The 20,539-nt window shown below is 35.6% G+C and overlaps 1 long non-coding RNA gene across 1 annotated transcript; it reads left to right on the plus strand.

Moving 5' to 3' along the window:
* The first annotated feature begins 12,874 nt into the window (after positions 1-12,874).
* Positions 12,875-14,007, plus strand: LOC147947061 (uncharacterized). The gene is made up of 2 exons (XR_015593924.1): positions 12,875-13,027; positions 13,121-14,007. It is a non-coding gene; the product is annotated as an uncharacterized LOC147947061 (long non-coding RNA).
* The last annotated feature ends 6,532 nt before the right edge of the window (positions 14,008-20,539 follow it).

Raw genomic sequence — 20,539 nt, forward strand, 5'->3', positions numbered from 1 at the left:
GCCGATCTTAACTTGAAGTACTCGCTTTTGACGATCATGCTTAACTTTCATGAAACCAAAACGATCCAACCCGAGGCGGCCTAAAGATGTATGCTCCCGAAATATATACATCATTGCATCCATTTCCTGGTAATAACTAAATGTTAACAAAATCAGGTTTGTCCAAAGATTGATATGTACTTTAAAAATTTTAAAAAGGTTTTGTAAAAAGATTGATACGTACTTCGTTTCCAAGCCATTTGTTGCCCATCATGACTCGTTCAAACAATGCTTGATCAAGTGAAGTTGGACCCAGTTGAATCTTTCTGTAAACGTAAAACAATAGTAAGGTTAAAAAACTAAAGGAAGAAATTAAATGGAAAATAATAAAATGTATGGAAAAATTATTTAATAACATACTCGAGATGCCTACTCCACTCTTCAAAAGCATTCCATACATCATCAGCAACGAAAGTCAACACCGCATCCGGGTCATCTTTACCCGCGTCTCGGGGACTCAGTGTAGGATCAAATCCGAATACAACAGACTTTTGAGATAAGTGTCCTATTGTGTTCTTTAGGTAGTCTTGTGTATCTACATTAAGGTCTATCTCAAGAGGTTAAGTAAACAGATTATCAAATTCAAACGGTTCAACCTGTCAAAAAAAATAAATTACAAAAGGCTTTGGTTAAAGTTTACAACACATAAGTTAAAAAGTATTAGTTTGTGTTTACAACATACACATACAAACAAGAATACAACAAAAGGGAAAGACCACACAAATATTACAATATAACTAGATCGAACAAGGCTATTTCTTACGTACCAAAGTTTTGGGCTTCACTTGTGATGGACTAGGATCCACTTCTGCTGGTCTGGATATCAAGGCCTTGATATCTGATACATCTTTCTCCAATGTTTGCAATCGTTCCTCAAAGGTCTCTGTGAAGCTCTTGAAAGAAGAGTCAATCAATTCCTTAAAAAACCGCTTCATTTCATCTCCACAAGAACAACGTGAAGTTGATGCTCGCTGAGATAGCACCATCCTTTTCCGTGTCTCTGCTCCATGATCTACTTGCTTCTTCTTCCTCTTCTTCAAGCTAGACACTTCTGGGGTGTTAGCTTGCTTTTCACCACTCTCCATACCAACCGAAACTTCATTATCCCCTCCAACAGTATGAGATTGTTCTTCAACATCCTCAATTTTCTCATCTTCCACACCATATCCTTCGACACTCTCCCAAATATGATCTCCAAAATCATAGCCAGATCTGATCAAAGCATCAAAGTTGTCCACTTCACAATCTTTAATTTCATCACTCCTCATAAATCCAATGGACTCATATACATCAAAGTTTCCGGTGGAGAAAATGTATGGATATACAACATCCTGACAAAAACAAAACAAAAAAACCAATTCAACATACATTCATGTTCGTTTATTAATTAGTAAAAAAAATTCAACATATTCGAATATATTCTAAAAAATAAAAAGAGTCAACTAACCTTGTTTCAAATTGATTTCTCTACAAGGAGGAGCTCATCATAGGAAACTTTTGCAGCACCTTTCCAATTAGAGCATCGACCAACTGTAATATCTTTGTCAATCTTCTCTCCCATAAGTTGTCCAATGACAGGAATGGCTTCCATAACCCAAACTTGAAGAGCGTATGAGAAACCATTGAGGATGTAACTTATGGGGTTCTTCAGTTTCTTTCTTGCTTCTGATCCTTAGCCACTACCAACCCAGCAATTACACAAACATACACAAATCGAATCCTATCTTCTATTTTTCCCCCACGATGGAGCTACTTCAAGGTGGGTCTTCATCAAACTTTGAATGGTAATGATACCATCTCTCTTCGACAATTTACTCCAAAAACCATTATCATCTGTCCATTCCTCTGAATCACCACTAAAATCATCATCGAACTTTAGCCTAGTAACTGCATGAAATTCTTGCATCAAGAATCTAAGCGGCTTCTTACCAAACACAAACCACAGCTCATGTCTTCGCTTAGTCACCAACTGCCTACACATCATGCTGTGTATTAACCGAGCTGAGCACCCAAGACCATTCTCATACAATGCAAAAATACTTGCAAAAACTGGATCACCCTTCACAATCTCATACTCCTTTGGTAATGCGCTCTTGATTTTGTTCAAAATAGACATTCGAAATGAGTTATTTATCTGTCCAACTTGTGGCTCACTTCCATCTTCCATAAGCCGCTTAGGATACCTTTTTTCCATTCCTGCCAAATAAAACAAATATGAATTAGTATGAATTAACCACAACTGAATCAAATCAAATCAGATATTTAGACATGATAAATGGTTTCTAAAAATTTTGAAATGGTATATCACATACCTAAGAAGAGGTGAAGATGCCACAAGCTAGGAAGCAATGAGAGAAGGAAACACCTCTGAAATCATAATAATAATCGACAAATACATGAGAAAATTAAATACAAAAGAGTCAAAATTTGAAAAACAAAATAATTACGATTCTTAAAACTATGATTTGGTTGAACAAAAAAGGTACCAAACAGGAATTTAAAGTCAATACAATAGTGAAAAAATGTACCAAACAAAGAGATGATGCTTTGTCTCGATTTCTTGAGATACAAAGAGTCAAAATTTGAAAAAAAAAATAATACAGATTCTTAAAACTATGAATTTTAATAGAATTCTACATACCTCTTAAGTGGTGAATTAGATGCAACAAGCAAAGATGTGACAAGCTAACAAGCAGTGAGAGAAGGCAACACCGCTGAAATCATAACAAAAATCAAGAAAGACATGAGAAAATTATATCCTAAAAAGTTCAATTTCGAAAAAAAATTAATACAGATTCTTGAAACTATGATTTAAGAGCAAAAAAACTTAGATTATTAATCATTTAGATGCAAAACAAGAACTCAAAGTCAATACAATAGTGAAAAAGGTACCAAACAAAGAGATGATGATTACTCGATTTCTTGAGATAGAAAGAGTCAAATTTTCAAAAACAAAGTCACAATACAGATTCTTAAAATTATGATTTAAGAACAAAAAACCTTGATTTTAATCATTTTTAGGCAAGACAAGAATTTAAAGTGTATACAATAGTGAAAAATAAGAAAACCGAGAGCTTCATACTCATCATTAACACATTATTAAGAAAATCATTGAAACGTTGTTAATAGTACTTATAATAATACAAATTCTGGATTGAAATCGAGATTACAAAAGGATAAAAGTTAAACATGCCAAAAAAATTTCAAAATTAAACATACCCAAATTCGATCAACATGGATAAATGGTCAAGAGAAATCCAAACTGAAAATTTGATAATTTACTTATAAGGGATACTAATCTAGGTTGAAATCGAGATTAAACAAGGACAAAATTTAAACATGCAAAAAAAATTCCACAAAATCAACATACCTAATGTGATCGACATGGAGAAATGGCGAAGAGAAATTCAACCGGATTGACCTTGAGATAGTGAAGAGGAGACCACCGAAATGACTAAGAACCCGATGGAGAGACGGCAGAAGACGGTGAAAATGGATAGACGGCGGAAGACGGTGAAAATGGATAGACGGCGGAAGACGGTGAAGAAATCGAATCGGCGGAAGATGGTGAAGATGGAGAGAGACGACGGTGAGATGGTGAAGATGGAGAGAGACGACAGTGAGATGGTGACAATGGTGAGACACGACGGTGAGATGGTGACGATGGTGAGACACGACGGTGAGATGGTGACGATGGTGAGAGACGGCGGAAGGTTTTTGTCTTGATTAGCCCTTTAGGAAATTTTTTAACTCTGAATTGTTTTCTTACTTTGTCGAGACAGTGAATTGAGACCCATTATGACAAATTAGGCCCACTCGATTTCATCCCAAAATTATTTCGAGAATTTTTGGTGTTTTCTTAAATTCAGGAGACTAAAAATCTACAAATTTTATCTGAAAATATAATTAAGGGTATAATTGGCCTCTTTTATATCCTAAAATCGACAAATGTTTGGAAAAAGCTCCTTTATTTCTAATTTTCCCTTAATTTTATACATTAATAGATTGATTACTTAATCTGCGTATCTTCCGTTGTTTTTTGGGAGATTCTCAAAAATAGCACAAAAATAAGTTTTTTTCCAAACTTAGCACAACATCTCTAAAATTCTAAAAATAGTACCAATTAATCTTTCAAAATTAACACCTAAATTCAAAATATTAAACCCTATCCCTCAAAACAATACCTTAAATGTGAAATTGAGAACCCAAACAAAAAAAAATTTAAAAAAATGTGTTAAATAGTGCTATTTTTGGAAATTTATGAAATGTGTGCTATAATTGTCCATAAAACTTATTTTAGTGTTATTTTAGGATATTTCTCTTGTTTTTTCCCATCAAAATAGTTTTATATTAAATTGGAAAAATAATAATTGACAAAAATAATTAAAATTAACTTTTAATAATTTTGTTATTTGGGGTCATCGCTTCAGATTTCAGGAGAGAAAAAGAGTCCCCAAATGCTAAGGTAAACAAAATTTGATGAGAGTCTTGTTTTTTGAGGATGATTCCTCGAGCTTAGCCTTTAGTTTTCTGGAGGTTGACTTCTCATCGACGCTCATCAGAAAGAAGCATTAACATTGTTCATTCCAGTTTCTCAGAATCTTTCTCCAGAGCCCACTTAAGGTCTCATATTGTCAATTCATGTTCGTCGATCCTCTTTTTTTCAATTTCGAAATCTTTGGCAGGCGTAGAAGAGAAAAGAAGATCCTTGTAGAAATCGATGATATCATTGTAATCCATGGTGATCTAAAAACGAGAAAACATCGGCTTAAGTAAAATTCAGAGATTGAAGAAATAAATTTTCTAGGGTAAACCTGAGAAGTGGTTGAAGCATGGCGAAAATATTTCGCCTCATTTCTCCATTAGAATAAAGGGAGAAACTTCTCTCCAAAGTGAGTACATCTGAAGATCTCGCAACTTTCTTTTTCTCTGGTGGTGAGGAAGAACAAGCAAAAATAAGGAGGTATTCAAAGAATGGATCAAGTAAACAAAATATACTTACCTATAAGAGAAACATGAGAACCGAGTTTGGAGCTCATGTCGGGACAATGAGCTGATTGGCTCCTGGAACTACACTCATCATACTCTTTTTGAGGAACCAGTGCATAAGTTATTTCTTGGGAGCGATGAGCAAGAGAGCTCGATGTCTTGGTAGCTCATGAATCTGGAAAGGCATCAAGGTGGAGTCCTCGTCGCTTACCCCAAGTCTTTATTTATCACAACGATGAGTAGAAGGGGTCTCTAAAACTTTCTTTTTCAAACCAAATTAGTAAGGGTCTCTTCCCTAGATTCTTCTTTCTCTGGAGCAGTTTGTTGATGAGCTGAATGAGAGCCCGAAATGGAGCCTGAGGTGGTTGTAGTCCAGGGAGGAGAGGATTGCTCGATTAAGCTGGTCTTGCGAAGGTTGTTCTCGTTTATTCAGGAAAAATTTCTCTCAGGCTCTTGGTGAGCTCAAAGATCCTCTCTTGCATCCCTTTATCTTTTGCGTTCAGCGCCTTCTCAACGACCTTTTGACTCATTAACACTCAAACCTCTAGAGTTAAATTCTCTAGGAGTGGACTCTTGCATGCGAGTCTCTCCCTTTCTAAGGAATTCTCATAATTCATGACCTCTCGCCCATGGTGAAAGTGTTCCAATTAATGTCACCGTCAACTACCGTCCTGTAGAAGTTGATGTGTGTGGTTTTTGTCACTTTAATCTTTTACCTTAAAATGATCACACGACAACTGTAAGTCGACAGTTAATCAGTTGGAATATTTCAGGATCGATTCCACAGAGAGAGTTGTTGTTTAGAGAATCCGTCAAAAGAGATGTAAGGCTATGACTCAACAAAAAAAGAGGGTTTTGGTTGTCACGGTCATAAGTAAGCAAATAAACGTTAATAAAAGCAAGTAAAATAAATGAGAAAAGCGTTGGGCATCAAGGGGAATTGCAGGGGGTCAATGATCTATCTATCTAATAAAGTTTATGGGTAGTTTGTATATCTAAGACTCGGACTACAAAACACAAAAGAACCATTAACTTATAGGTCACAAACTAACCGTCTAAGATCCCTATACTCCGTTACTCAACAATTGCAGGCAACGACGCATAGATCAAAGCATTTAAAACAGGTTGGATTCTAATCCATGAAGTTCCATAGGTAAGTGGTATGTGCTTCCTATGACACGACACACATCTAAGCTAGGTCAAGCAGATATGCAAGTTTTTAGCGACGCACACACACTTTAGATCATAGTTAGTTCATGAGGCTAACTTAAAGCATTAAGCAAAGATTTAAAATTAAAGTATAGAACAAACATAATATAAATCTAACATACCCTAAAAATTGTCACCTAAACTAAGATCATCTCCCCCTTTGATTATCCCTTTAAACCCAACTTGAAAACTACTGTAGCATGTTTAAGGGAATCATCAAAGCAAGGTTAAATAAACTCATAAACATAAAAGAATAAATAGAGAAAAGGGTTTAGATATTACTTCAATGGTTGTAAACAAAGTTGTAAGGATCTCCTTCCTCTAGAAAACTAGAACAAAGCAAATAGAAAACTAAAGAGTTTGGTGATCTTCAAAGATTCGAGGAGAGGAACAAGAGAGGGCTCTGGTCGTGGCTGATTCTCTTCTGGTTGACTCCTAGGGGCTGTTTCGAGGTACTTTGAAGGCACAATGAAGACATACACTAAACCCTAGGTTTAAATGAGTATTTATAGGATTTTGAAGAGTTATAGTTTTGTAAGAGTAAAAACGTCTTTTCTTGTTGAGTGCATGACAAGGGGCGGCGAAGGAAGGTTCTGCACCGTCGTGACTCCTCTGGACAGGGCCGTCGTGAAAATTGATAATCGGGCCGTAATTAAAGTCCACTTGGCTTCAAACTTATCTTCTCGCTAAGATACGTTCTGGTAAATCAGGCTTATCTTCCAAACGGCTAAACGAAATAACTTGATTCCACTTCGAGGAGAAATATGACTCGTCCATCTTTCCATAGACACCAAGCATGTCAAAATATGAGTTCTGGAAGTTCTTCAAAAGTAGCTTGTACTGTAAAGCTCTGAATCTCTCCTAAAACGTATTTTTCTTGTATTTTGGACTTTTTTGCTATAAAACCTGTAAAATCTTCTTGAAACCTAAAATACTTGTTAGTAGACATTAAAGCTTTGAAATCATGTCAAACTCTTCCTAAATGCATATAACAACTATAGCTAAAATGGATAGAATAATGATGTTATCAGAAGTCACAAAAACCTTCCCACGTCGGGGGACAAACCTGAGTTGCTGGAAAAAGGGAAAGGAGAAAAACCTAAGTGAGGATGATAAAAGAATAATCTCGGGGTGTCAGGAATCATATTAGGAACCTAATCTCTACCTGGAACGGTAGCCCATTTACATTATAGCAAGTTGGCTAGACCATTAACGGAGGTGGAGTTAAGTTTAAAAAGTGACCAAGACTCTCCGCCAATAGTCATCTCGCAGCAGCAAACTGTTGATCAAGTCCCTTTGAAGGAATGGATCGATGGTGACGGTCCTAGACATTTCTGAACCCAGAGTACATATAGCACAAATTGAGCCTCCTTCACCAATGTAAGGGTATAGAGAATGTATCTGTGCATGTTAGAAATCATATGCGGGAACGCTATCTAGAGGTGGTGAAGGTACATGACGAGCGTCAGAGGAAGAGGGAAGTATAACCTACAACCAGTGAAGTAAAATTTGAAAGCTACATAGTACCCAACACAAACAATTTCTAACAATTCTTCAAGATGAGGAAGGACCAATTCAACCTCTGGCAGAATTCAGCAAAGACTTCGGATATCATCTAAAGTCCCATTTCCCTTAGGCTAGGTCACATACATTCATAAATAGTGGGGGCCAAATTTGTCCCCAAGCTGATGAAACATATCTTTTTGTGGATTTTAGAATACTTATGAATGTATGAATGATGCAATCAGACAACAGACACAAACTAAAACTAAAGATATATGATCAGGTGGAATGAAAGAGGTTTCAATTACTCTTATGCAGTTGCAGTGTAAGAGATGTCAATCCATAATGAGTATGATGCAAGCAGTCAAGATGTAAACAATTATCTAAGTTAAGCCAAATATGAAAATGGTTTTGGGTGTAACAGTTTGATGACAGAAATGTAAATGCAGAATGTAAAACTACTAAGATGACAATTTAAACGCAAGATAATAACTGAAACTAAGATATGTAATGAAACAGGAATGAACCTAGAAAGATGCAGGACATAAAGCAAGAACTTGGAAACGGACTCGAGCAGGCACTCGATCGTATGCTCGATCGAGTACTGGGTCGAGTGGGAAGCTACGAGGAACAAAAACAAAACTTAACAATCAAACAGAGCAGGTTGAAAGTAAATCAAACAGAAAGCGGATAAGAGTAACCAAATAGAGAAATCAATAAACACAGAATGTCCTAGGGATGTATTCATGGGCTGGACTTGAGCTATACTAATCTAAACTGACCAACAAACCTCAATCAACAATGAGCTATCTCTAGACAATGACCCTCCAATACTTGTTAATCCATTCTCATGACAATAACAATCAAGCTTAGATACTCCTAGATCTAGTTCTCACTAGCTATTGCATATAAAAGCAGGCATAAAGATTCAGATCATCACATGTCAAAAACCTTCCTACACAACCAATCTCTTGGGATAGGAACAGTAATCTCTAGTATTAGTATTATCAAGAAACTTAAACATTGGTATGATGCTAAGCAACCTAGGATCTGTTCTTACCCTCTCAGATATAAGAACATCATAGAGCATGCCTAATCTAGAAGAGATATTTAAACAATCAAGCTTGATCAGTCTAAACTACCATAACTCTCATCCAGCCTAATCCATCCCTAAGATCCTAACACACTACTCAGATGAACAACACATGATGAACAAAATCATAAACCCAGAAATCAATGAAACTTGCATTATTAGAAAGATAAGATGAAGATCTACAACTTTGTTCAAAGAAATAAAATTAGATTCTCAATACCCAAAAAGTTATAGAAGCAACAAGGTATGAAATTCTCAAGAAAAAAGCTTAAAAGTGCTGATGATGTAAACTTAAAAGCTAAAATCCCAAAAATGGTAAAAACTAGGTTTTCTGATATTTTTCCCCTGTGAAGTGGCTTGTCAGCAGCGGCCATAGAGTACAAAGGGTATATATAGAAAAGTAGGGAAGCCCTAAAATGGCTACAGGACAAAATAAAGAGGCAGATCGGTTGACTCGACCATGTGCTCGGTCGAGTGCATGGTCGAGTCAGGTCTTCTTCTGCTCCTTTCAGTCGGTCGAGTCCCTCTCAGCACACGGTCGAGTGTGGTGGTCGAGTGAACTTCCGGACCTTGATTCTCTTCTGCTCTAGCTCCTTTGTCTGCTTCTCTTGATGGCTTCACTCTCCCTCAGCACTTATCCATGCTCCATTGGGTCCTAAATCACCTGTTTATGCAAGAAACAATGCAATGCAATGCAAATCTATTCTAATGCATAAACAGCCCTAAACTATTCAATGATGACCTAACAAGCTAGTAAAACATGCAAAATGTGTATATAAACTAAGGTAAGACAAGGTAAAATATATGAACATCAACTGAGTACAGACAGTGAGATGAAGAATCATGGCCATCAGAATAACATCTGATTTAACGTCCATAGCTTTCATCCTCACAGCAACATGAGTAACAGTAGATGTAGAAATGGTAATAGAATTGTTGACAAACTAAAGATGATAAAATCGGAAGAAAAAGATGTTTAGGAAATATGGGAATGAGATTTTCTAGAAAGAATGGACATTAATTAAGAATAAATAAAAAGAACCTTACAGTTTAAAAAAAAAGACAGCCTCAAAGATAGTTGGAAGGAGAAAATTGTTTTGTTTTTTAAAAAAAATACATCAAATCAAGAGTAAACTAGGTTCGAACCTGCACAACGTGCAGGGTTATATTTACGTAATTTTTTTAAAAAATTAGAAATTTTTGACGTAAACCTATACTCAGACCAGATGATATTTATTCAAAAAAATTAAGATATTATTTAGTTAAATGATATTACGTGTTATCCTAAACTAATCCAAATATTTTCAACAGTTTAATAAATATTTATTTGGTATATCATACATAATTTGAATGTATAGCAGTTTGATATTTTTGATATCACTAAAGAAGACAACTATATAAAAAGACAATGAGATAAAGTAATCTTGTCTCTAGGCATAATCAAAGTTAAACTGTAACCGTATAAAACGGTTAACCGTAACCGCTGATCGTAAATATATAGTTAAATTTATATTAATTATAAGCATTAATTTACCGTCAATCATATAAAACTGTTGGTTAGCCGTATAGTTAAATCTTAATTTTTCTACCGTAACTATTTTGAAGATGTAATAAAATATTTTAATAATTTTTTTTTAATATGAATAGTATAATATATAGAAATGCGATTACACTGAAAAAGCATATCAATTGAAAATAAATAATATCAATTGTATCATATTATCAAATAATATCAATTGTATCATATCATCGAATAACTGTAACCGTATGTAATCGTAACTCATAGTTAATAAACCGTAACAGTACCCATAGTCATGCCTAATTGTTGATTCCCATCTGGTTGCGTATCATAGAATTTCCCGTGACATATTTGCTATTCCCTTTGTCCCTAACAGATTGATGTTTTGCCAATTTCACATATATTAAGAAAAAGTTAGGGGTTTATTTATAAATTAATTTATATTTACTTTTAGGTAAAAAGAGAAAATATAGACTTTAAATAACATGCTATGTAAAAAAAGTTATTTCAATTTTTTAACGTCCAAAATCAATCTTTTACGGACAAGAAAAGAAAAAATCATTGTAAGTAATTGTCAAATAGTAGGAGTAGTTTTTTGACAATGACTTACATATTTGAAAGTATTTAATATAAGTCCAATGGGCAAGAGAATCGGTAAGACTCGGATGAAATACTTATTCCCGTACTTCCCGTTTTGGTAGTTGATATTTTGCAAAATTAATGGAAACTATCAAAATATTTTTCAAACATTCTCTAATTGTTTTTAAATATACCCAAATTTCTAAAATATCCTGACAACCTTTCCATGTCCATTTTCTTTTACCCTGATCAAAATTAGTGAGATTTTTAGAGATTGAATATACATATTTCAATTTTCTGATCTAGTTATATTACCCGCAATGAATTTACTATTTTTAATTTTTGGACACAAAATCTTGATTGCCGAAATATTTTATTTTTCAACATGTGGCACCGTCTATGTTTGTGGATGCTTTAAACCGACGACATTATTTTAGGATGGGCCTTCACAGCCCAATAATATAAAAATGTGTCCTTCATTCCCAATCTGTAAGAAAGGAGCTGTTTGGTTTGGCTTCACCTTCTCGTAATTACTACACAACTTCGAGTAGAAATCAGCCAGTAAGAGAAAATTAATTACTTCATTCCCAATCAAAAATTGTAATTTTTTAAAGAAAAACATAAACATAAAACAGAATTAGAAATGCTAAAGTTTAACCACTTCATCCATTGGACCTCTATTTCTTTAGTCTGGTTTGGTTTTGATAAACAAAAAAAAAAACAGTTTCGTCTGGTTTAGATATCTGGTTTAGGTTTAATAAACACATACTCAATCTTTTTGGCAACCGATATTAATTTTCTTTCTTCTTTGACAATGTGATGTATTTCTCTCATCTCAAATCCCTAGCCATCGATGTTTTACATAGTCAATCGATTGTCTCCACCGGCCACCGCCATCCGATTCTTTCTCGCTGCCATTGCCAGATCAATCAGCTTCTATTTTACCGCCAACCGATCAACCATTTAAGCTTCTTCTTTTCCCCAGACACTTCAGCTCTAAATCAGGTGGTAAATAGTTGCTATAATTTTTTTGTTCTCAGATTAGTTATGGGACTCTATAGATGGTGGATTTAGATTCATCTCACAAAGTTTTCTTCGTCACACACCCGTGCCATATATTTAGAGGATAGTTATAAATTTCTATTGGTCCTCTAAGAATGGGTTTATATGCATGTTGGGTTTGATGCTCATGTTGTTAATCCAAGTTTTGACATACGTTCTTTGACAAAGACATAATGTGCCCAAAAACATTGTTTGTTTAGAGTGGACAACTGGATGTCATCAGATGATTGAACTGAAGCTCTTTATATTTTCGGCTCAGAAAAAAATTTGCTGTGCCTAGTTTGAATCGATTCCATGAAATGCAAGAGTTTGATGCTTTACTTTTAAAAAATTATTTTGTATGTGGATTTCCACTTTTTTACCGATTTCAATCTATAGATTTACAATCGATTTATTGTTTACAGTTTACTGTTTACTGATTTACAATCTATAGATTTATTTTTTACTGTTTTGCTATCAATCGATTTATAATCTCGATATGACTATCTTCGTTTATATTTGTAAGTTCTTCTTGTTATATCCATTTTACTTCTCTTTGGTTTGTTGGTTATGAAAAACATAGAATATCGAGCTATATGACAAGTCAAAAAGAGAAGCTATTGACGAATGGTCAAGAGTCCATTTTCTATTTACTAAATCCATACTCATAACTCAAACCCACTTTGACAGGAAAAAATACCAAAAAAATCCAAAGTTATTTTTATTTAGAAGTTTAATATCTAATGGTTTTGTATTGGAATAAAAATTCTTCGTGTATTTATTTGATGCTTTTTAAACCATCATGTTATACAAATCAAACATTCGATTTAACGTTAATTCGATTAACAGAATCTCTAAACCGAGTTAATTAAACCAAACATGTGTGTAATGGGAGAAAAATTGCTCCAACAGTTCAGAGATTCTCTGTTAAAAGTAAATACAACTGTTCAGCTTTCTCTCCATCGGCAACTTTTTTCCCGTTACCACAGAGCTCTTTAGAACGTTCAACCACAGGAAGCTCTTTACGCACAGGGTTAGGCTTCAAGTAATCCTTGGTAATCACAGAAGAAACCATCCCTGTAGCAGCAATAACTCTACTCTGCTTCTTTCCTTTAAACCATCTATATCTCGTCAAATCTTCAATACAGGTAGAACTTGACCCAGCACCATACTCAGATGTAGACGCCATCTCCTGAGTATGGTGCTGACCCAGTACCATACTCAGATCAAATCAAGTCAAGTCAACGACGTGTAAACTATTCCGATCTGAAAGAACAAACTGAAACCCCCTGATAACCGACGGGAAGCGTCGGAAAGAGAGGGAAGAGATAAAGGAAATCAGGAATCTGAAAAGTCGATTTTGGGGGAAGATTTCTCAAATAATACAGGAATTGTTTTTTTTTTTTGTTCGTCGTCCAGATTTGAACAATTAACCCGGTTTAGAGATTAGGTTAATCCGGTTTAGAGATTCTGTTATTTTTTTTTGTTCGTCGCCCAGATTTATCGTTATTTTCTCAAGGGATCTCTTTTCTCAATCTTGTTCAGAGAAGAAGATACATCTGGTACAGATCCAAGATCCTATATATAATGTGTCAATTGTAAGAAGAAGGTCTTTGATGCCCAGTTAATGCCCTCCGTTGAATTTGATTTCTCTGCGCATGAGCTAAATTATGGATCTTTGGAAGTTTTTCTGAATGTTGGATTGGAAGACGAATCCATGGACGATTTATGAGACAAGGGGGTTTGTTCTATATTTGCGTTTGAAATCTGTGTTTCTTTTCTTTCTTCTTTTGCTATAGAGATTAGATTGTTGTGTTTGAAATCTGGGTTATTTTGGTTTTGGTTTTGGTTTTGGTTTTGGTTTTGGTTTTGGACATCTGTTTACTGTCTTTATTACGAAGTATGTTAGATATATTTCTGAAAAATATGTTAGCTCAGTTGGTAGGGTACTGTGTTGTAAAACGTGGGGTACCCGGTTCGATTGTTTATTATGCAATAAGTTTTATAACTAAAACGAGGCCGTTTTGTAAATAAACTGTAACATTAACTGTAAATAAATTGTAAGGGACTTAAAGTCAACAAAAACTTTAGCATTTAAATGACATTATGAAAGTTTATGATTTAAACGTCCCAAATTTGAAAGTTCCGGATTTTTTTGACATTTTTCTCTTTCTGAAATCAATATAACATGATGGTTTAAAAATCATCAAATAAATACACGAGGAATTTTTATTCCAATGCAAAACCATTGGGTATTAAACTTCCAAATAAAAATAACTTGAGGGTTTTTTTGGTATTTTTCCCATTAGCAAAATATATAAAAATGGTTATTTGTATGGTTAACAGTTAGATAAAACATAGAAAAAAAATCTACAATATATAAGATTACTTGAATAATATTTTTTCCCTTCGGATTGCGGTAGTTCATTGGCACATTGAGTCTATTGATGTTCATATATTTTACCCAGTTTTCGCTTAACATATTCACATCTTTTGCATGATTTTCCATCACATTTGTCCATTAATGTATAGCTTTAGAACTGTTTATGCATTAGAGTAGGTTTGCATTGCATTTGCATAGTTTCTTGCATGAACAGGTGATTTTGGATCCTAAGGAACATGGAAGGAATGCGGAAGAAGATTGAAGCTGTCAAGTGAAGGAAACAAGGGATTTAGAGCTGAAGAATCAAGGTCCAGAAGTCCACTCGACCGCCCACTCGACCAGACACTCGACCATGTGCGGAGAAAGACTCGACCGGATGGAAGAAGCAGAAGAAGATGGCCACTCGACCCTGCAGCCACCAAAAGAGGAGAGATTTTTAGAGTACAATATTCTAGACCTAGTATTTACCCTTTTGGGAATTGTTTTACTTTTGCACTTTCTTTTCCTTAGATTCTCTAGACACCTTGAAAAACTAAGAAATCTTTGATACTTGCTGGTTCTATAACTTTCTAAGTATTGAGTATTTGAGTTTGATTCCTTCTTCAATATTGTAGATCTCTTACTCATCTATCTAATAATGCAAGTTTCATTGATTTCTGGGTTTATCACTTTGTTCATCATGTTCTGTGATTGTGAGTAGCGGCTTAGGATCTTGAGGATGGATTAGGATAGGTAAAGGCTATGGTTGTTTAGGTTGATCAAGCTTGTTTGTTGCATATCTCTTCTGGCTTAGATAAGCACTATGCTATCCTTATACTGAGAGGGTGAGGATAGATCTCAGGCTTCTTAACATCATACCAATGTTTAAGTTGCTGGATAAGGCTAAGGCTAGAGATTATCATTGAGCATGCTAAGAGATTAGATGCTTTGTTTGATTTTTGACAATAATGATCTGGGTTTTAATGTCTGCTCTTATATGTAATAGCCAGGTGAGAGCTGGGTCTAAGAAGTATCTGAGCTTGATTGTTATTGCCATGAGAATGGATTAACTTGTCTTGGAAGATCATTGTCTAGAGATTAGCTCATTGATTGAGGTTTGTTGGTCAATCTAGATAACCATAGTTTAAGCCCAACCCATGAATCCATCATCAGGACCTTCCTTTGTTTATTGATTTCCTAGTTCAAGTATTGTAGTTTGTTTACTGTTGCTCTGTTTCAATATTTGCTCTGTTTCTTACATCCGTTTACCAACTCGACCATCCACTCGATTGTGCATCGATCGAGTGCCTGCTCGAGCTCATCCAGAGTTCTTGTTTTTGTTCTGCATTCACCTATTTCATTTCCTGTCTTGCATCAGTTTATCTTAGTAGCTTTTATATTCTACATCTCATAATTATCATTAGGTTGTTAGTGACAAACATCCTTTATATTTGGCTTGACTTAGATAAGTATTCATATCCTGATTGCTTGCATCACACTCATTTTGGTTTGACATCCTTTATGCTACAACTACATAAGGGTAATTGAAACACCTTGCATCCGTATCCATCATCAATCATCACACAATAACAAAAAGAACATGTTTCATCTATCAAGTGTGTGAGTTAATGTTATCGTACAAAGAGGTGAGTTTTAATGTTTTTTTAACACCTTACATAGTGTTTTGAATGCTCCATATGGTTGCTTAATTGTGTGAATTATGAGAATTATTTTCATAACCTAAAAAGAACAAGACACAAAGTTAGTTGTATATACGTTTAACATGATTTATCGATAAATCGACGTAGGATAGAAGACCACAAAAAACTATTTCTACCTGAAGTATGTTGTAAACTAGAGAATTTAGGAAGTGAAATCTCTTAGTCTTATTAATGATAATCGAATGAGGTTACATATATATAGTAGAGTACAAGGGCTAAAGCCCAAACCGACATAGGACATAAACTAATGGACTAATGGGTCTAAGGCCATGACACATGGTATGGGCCGTAAGGCCATGTCCTAATGGACTGTGAACGGGCCGGTTTATGGAGTCCACTAAGTGTTTTACAACACTCCCCCTTGGACGAGATGACCGTGCCTATGTTGGATGGGATCGACGCAATGTGCTTAGGGGATGCTGCCTCATTAAAACCTTACCAGGAAAACCCACTGGGACAAAACCTTGGTGAAGGAAAAAGAGTACAGCACACATTGCTCCCCCTGTTCCAAACATCACTCCAAGTCCTTAAGTCTCCGCATTCCAATCTGATGCGTGAGCTTCTTGAATGTTGTTGTCGGTAATGCCTTTGGTGTAGAGATCGGCTGAGTTGTCGCATGACTGAACTTGCACTACTTGAACTTCTCCGGCCTTTTGTAGTTCATGTGTGAAGAAGAACTTTGGCAGTATGTGCTCCGTCCGATCTCCTTGATGTAACCTTCTTTAAGCTGTATGATGCAAGCCGTACTTGTCTTCTTCTATCACTGTTGGTTCCTTGTCATCGATCTAAACCATATGAAACAAGATTTATGTTGTGGTGTGAATGATGATGTATGCAATGGTGAGATATGAATGGAATGATGGATGGGTGTTTCAATTCCCCTTATGCTATTGCAGTACAAGAGGTATCAATCCTAAATGAGTGTTTGTGAACAATTAAGATATGCATATGAATCTAAGTTAAGACAAATGTAAAGATTGTTTGTCACTAACAATCCTAGGAAGAAAATGTAAAATGCAGAAAATAAACTACAAGAACTAACAACTAGATGCAATTGAAATTGAATGATTGAAACAGTGATAAAGCAAGAACAGAAACAGAGACTACTACTAATGAACTAATGCAAGATAAGTATTGAACTGAAAACTAAATGTATGCAACTGGGATGAAACAGGAATGAAACAAGACAAACACAAATCATAGACACAGAGTTCTGGGGATGAACTCGAGCAGCACTCGACCGAGTGTAGGTCGAGTGGGTGGTCGAGCTAGACTAGACGCAGAAACAGAGCAATGCAATAAAAACAGAGTAATGCTAAATCCAATCAAACAACAAGCAAGCAACAGGATTAAGACTAAGATTTCAATAAACAAAGAAGGTCCTGAGGATGGATTCATGGGATGGACTAATCATTGTGGTTATCTAACTTGGTCAACAAATCTCAAGCAAACTTTGAGCTAACCTCTAGACATATTAATCTAAGACAAGTTTCTCCCACTCTCATGGTCAAGAAACAATCAAACCTATGCAATTCTAGACTTGTTCTCACACAGTAAAGAATCTACACAAGCAGGCATTAAGCAATACATCTCAAACCAAACAAGACCTCTAATCTCTTAGCAAGCCTAATGGTAAGCTCTAGATCTAGCCTTATCTATGCTTCCTAAACATTGGTGTGATACTAAGAAGCTTGAAATCAGACTCTACCCTCTCAGATATAGAATCAGCATTAAGATCATCTACCCTAGAAGAGATCTACAACAATCAAGCTTGACCAAGTCACACAAACCACAAGATCAATCCATCCTAACCCATCCTCAAGATCCTAAGGAAACTACTCACAACAATACATGATGATCAAAGTCAAAAACCCAGAAAATATTGAAACTTGCATTATTAGAAAGATTAAACAAAGATCTTCAATATTGATGAAAGGATGAAACTCAAATTCTCAATATCTTGAAAGTTATAGAACCAACAAAATATAAGAATCTAGTCTTCTTTTTTTAGGAAGTACAAGATCTTAAAAATAAAAATGCAAAAGGAATAAAACTAAAAAAGGTAAAAACTAGGTTTAGGGAATATCTAAAAAGTTGCACACTTTGGTGGCTGCAGGTACAAGGCCTTATATAGGTGAGGAGGTGGAAGCCCTAAAAATAGAAAAAGTCAAAGTAGTCAACGGCTCGGTCAACTCGACCAGTGCTCGGTCGAGTCCATGGTCGAGCTGGCTTCTCTCGTGCACACTCCACTCGGTCGAGTCCATCTACCCACTCGGTCGAGTCCATCTACCCACTCGGTCGAGTGCTTGGTCGAGTTGGACTCTGGACCTTGGTTCTTCAGCCTTAACTCTCTTGCTTTCCCTTCAAGATTGCTTCACTTCTCCTCAGGATTGTTTCCATGCTCCTTAAGCTCCAAAATCACCTGTTTATGCATGAAAAGATGCAAATGCAATGCAACTAAACTCTAATGCATGATTAGTCCTAAAGCTACACAATAATGATGAAAATGGCTAGCAAAAGATGCAAAAGATGTGAATAAACTAAGGGAAAACATGGTAAAATATATGAACATCACCATACACACTTAAACTTTCTTTGCTATAACCTGCATCATCAAATCCAACTAAACCTTTCTTTGTTATAGTTAGTATAATATAAACCCAAATCTTACCTTCCTTGTAGGTAACATAATAAATACTTAATTTCACTCTAGTGCCTTTGGGTTAGTCAAGAACTAATTCTTGCTAGGAGGTTCACGGCAAAACTTATCTTTGGTCTAGTGTGGCTAGCCAAGATTAATTCTCCTATAGCACTGAGATATGGCATTTCAGGTCCGAGAACTTCTTCATCGGCCTTCTTTGGACCAAATGGATCTTTATCTAAGTCTAAGCTTCTAAACAACCATTGGGCTAGTCAATGGGTGAGCTTGGTCCATTTTAAAACTCTTGAGTACCTTTATGTATATGCCATTTGATGCACAAGGATTCTATCATTTATGTACTCAAGTTGTAACCCCAAACAGAATTTTCTTTTGCCTAGGTCTTTCATTTCAAATTCTACTTGTTTGGGCGATTTAACCAGGGGTTCCAAGGATGTTTAAATCATCCATATAGACTGCTATTATCACAAATCCTTTGTTTGCAAACTTCTTTATAAATACATGGACTGATGGGATCATTATTATAGCTTTCTTTAGCTAGGTACTTGCTTAATCTATTGTACCATATACACCCACTTTGTTTCAGTTCATAAAGGTATTTGTCTAGCCTTATGCAGTATTTTCTCGAGAACCACTCTTATAATTGAGCTCTATACCCTCTGGTAATCACATTTCATTTTCCAGTGGACCATGTAAGTATACGGTTTTAACATCCATTAACCGTAAATCCAGTTTTTCTTTTATAACCAGACTTATTAAAGTCGTTGCATCCATCACAGGGAGTAAGTCTCCTCATAATCTATTCCTGGTCTTTGAGAGAATCCTTGTGCTATAAGCCGTGCCTTATCTCACGCTTTCATTACTCTCATTTCTCTTTCTTACAAAGACCAACTTATGTCCAACTGGTTTATATCAAGTGTTGTCCTTAAGGTCGGACCAAACACATTTCTCTTCTTTAAAGAGTTTAACTCCACGTCAATGGCTCCTTTCTATTTTAGCCAATCTTTACTTTGAGTGCACTCTAATATAGACGTGAGTTTCTGATCCTCATTTACTTCAAGTGCTACCTTGCATGCAATTATTTCATTAATGTCGACATCTTTGCAGTTCCATTTTATTCTAGACATGATATAGTTTATCGAGCGTTTATTATTATTAATACCTTAAGGACCTTGAGGTTTAGCGTCCCAAACCTCATTGTTGGTACCTTAGGATTTGCCGCGGCCATGTCTATACTTTTTCCTTAACCTCGGTTTTATTTGCACCTTTCTTAGATTTCCGAAGGTTCTTTTCTATGGAACATATTGGTCTATTTAGACTCTGTAGCAACTTGATTATTGTGTTCCTTTTGAACATCAATACGTACTGGTGCATCACAAGCTGGTATGTACGATTTCATAATTCTCTTTGGGTCATTAAAGGAATCTTGGCAATTGAATAGCTAGCTTTTGCAAATGTATAATCTCGAGGATCTTGCCAATTTAAGGATGTTTGATTCCATAATATTTCTTTGACCAGCTTGTCTTTCTCTCCACCCAATATAGGGAATTCGGATTCAGCAAACTGACAATCCGTGTATCTGGCCACATATAAATCACCCATAGTTGGCTCAAGATACTTAACAATGGTGGGAGAATCATATCAACATATATTCCCATCCTCCTTTGAGGTCCCATCTTTGTTCTCTGTGATGATGCAATATAAACGGCACACCCGTATATTATTTTAGATGGGATATGTCTGGCTTATGACCCGTTATGCATTTGGGAATATTTATACTCACTAGATGGCCTGATGCGTATAAGTTCTGATGTGTGTCCCCAAG

This window comes from Camelina sativa, chromosome 3 (genome assembly GCF_030686135.1).
Source record: "Camelina sativa cultivar CO46 ecotype springtype chromosome 3, ASM3068613v1".
NCBI classification, from domain to species: Eukaryota; Viridiplantae; Streptophyta; class Magnoliopsida; order Brassicales; family Brassicaceae; genus Camelina; species Camelina sativa.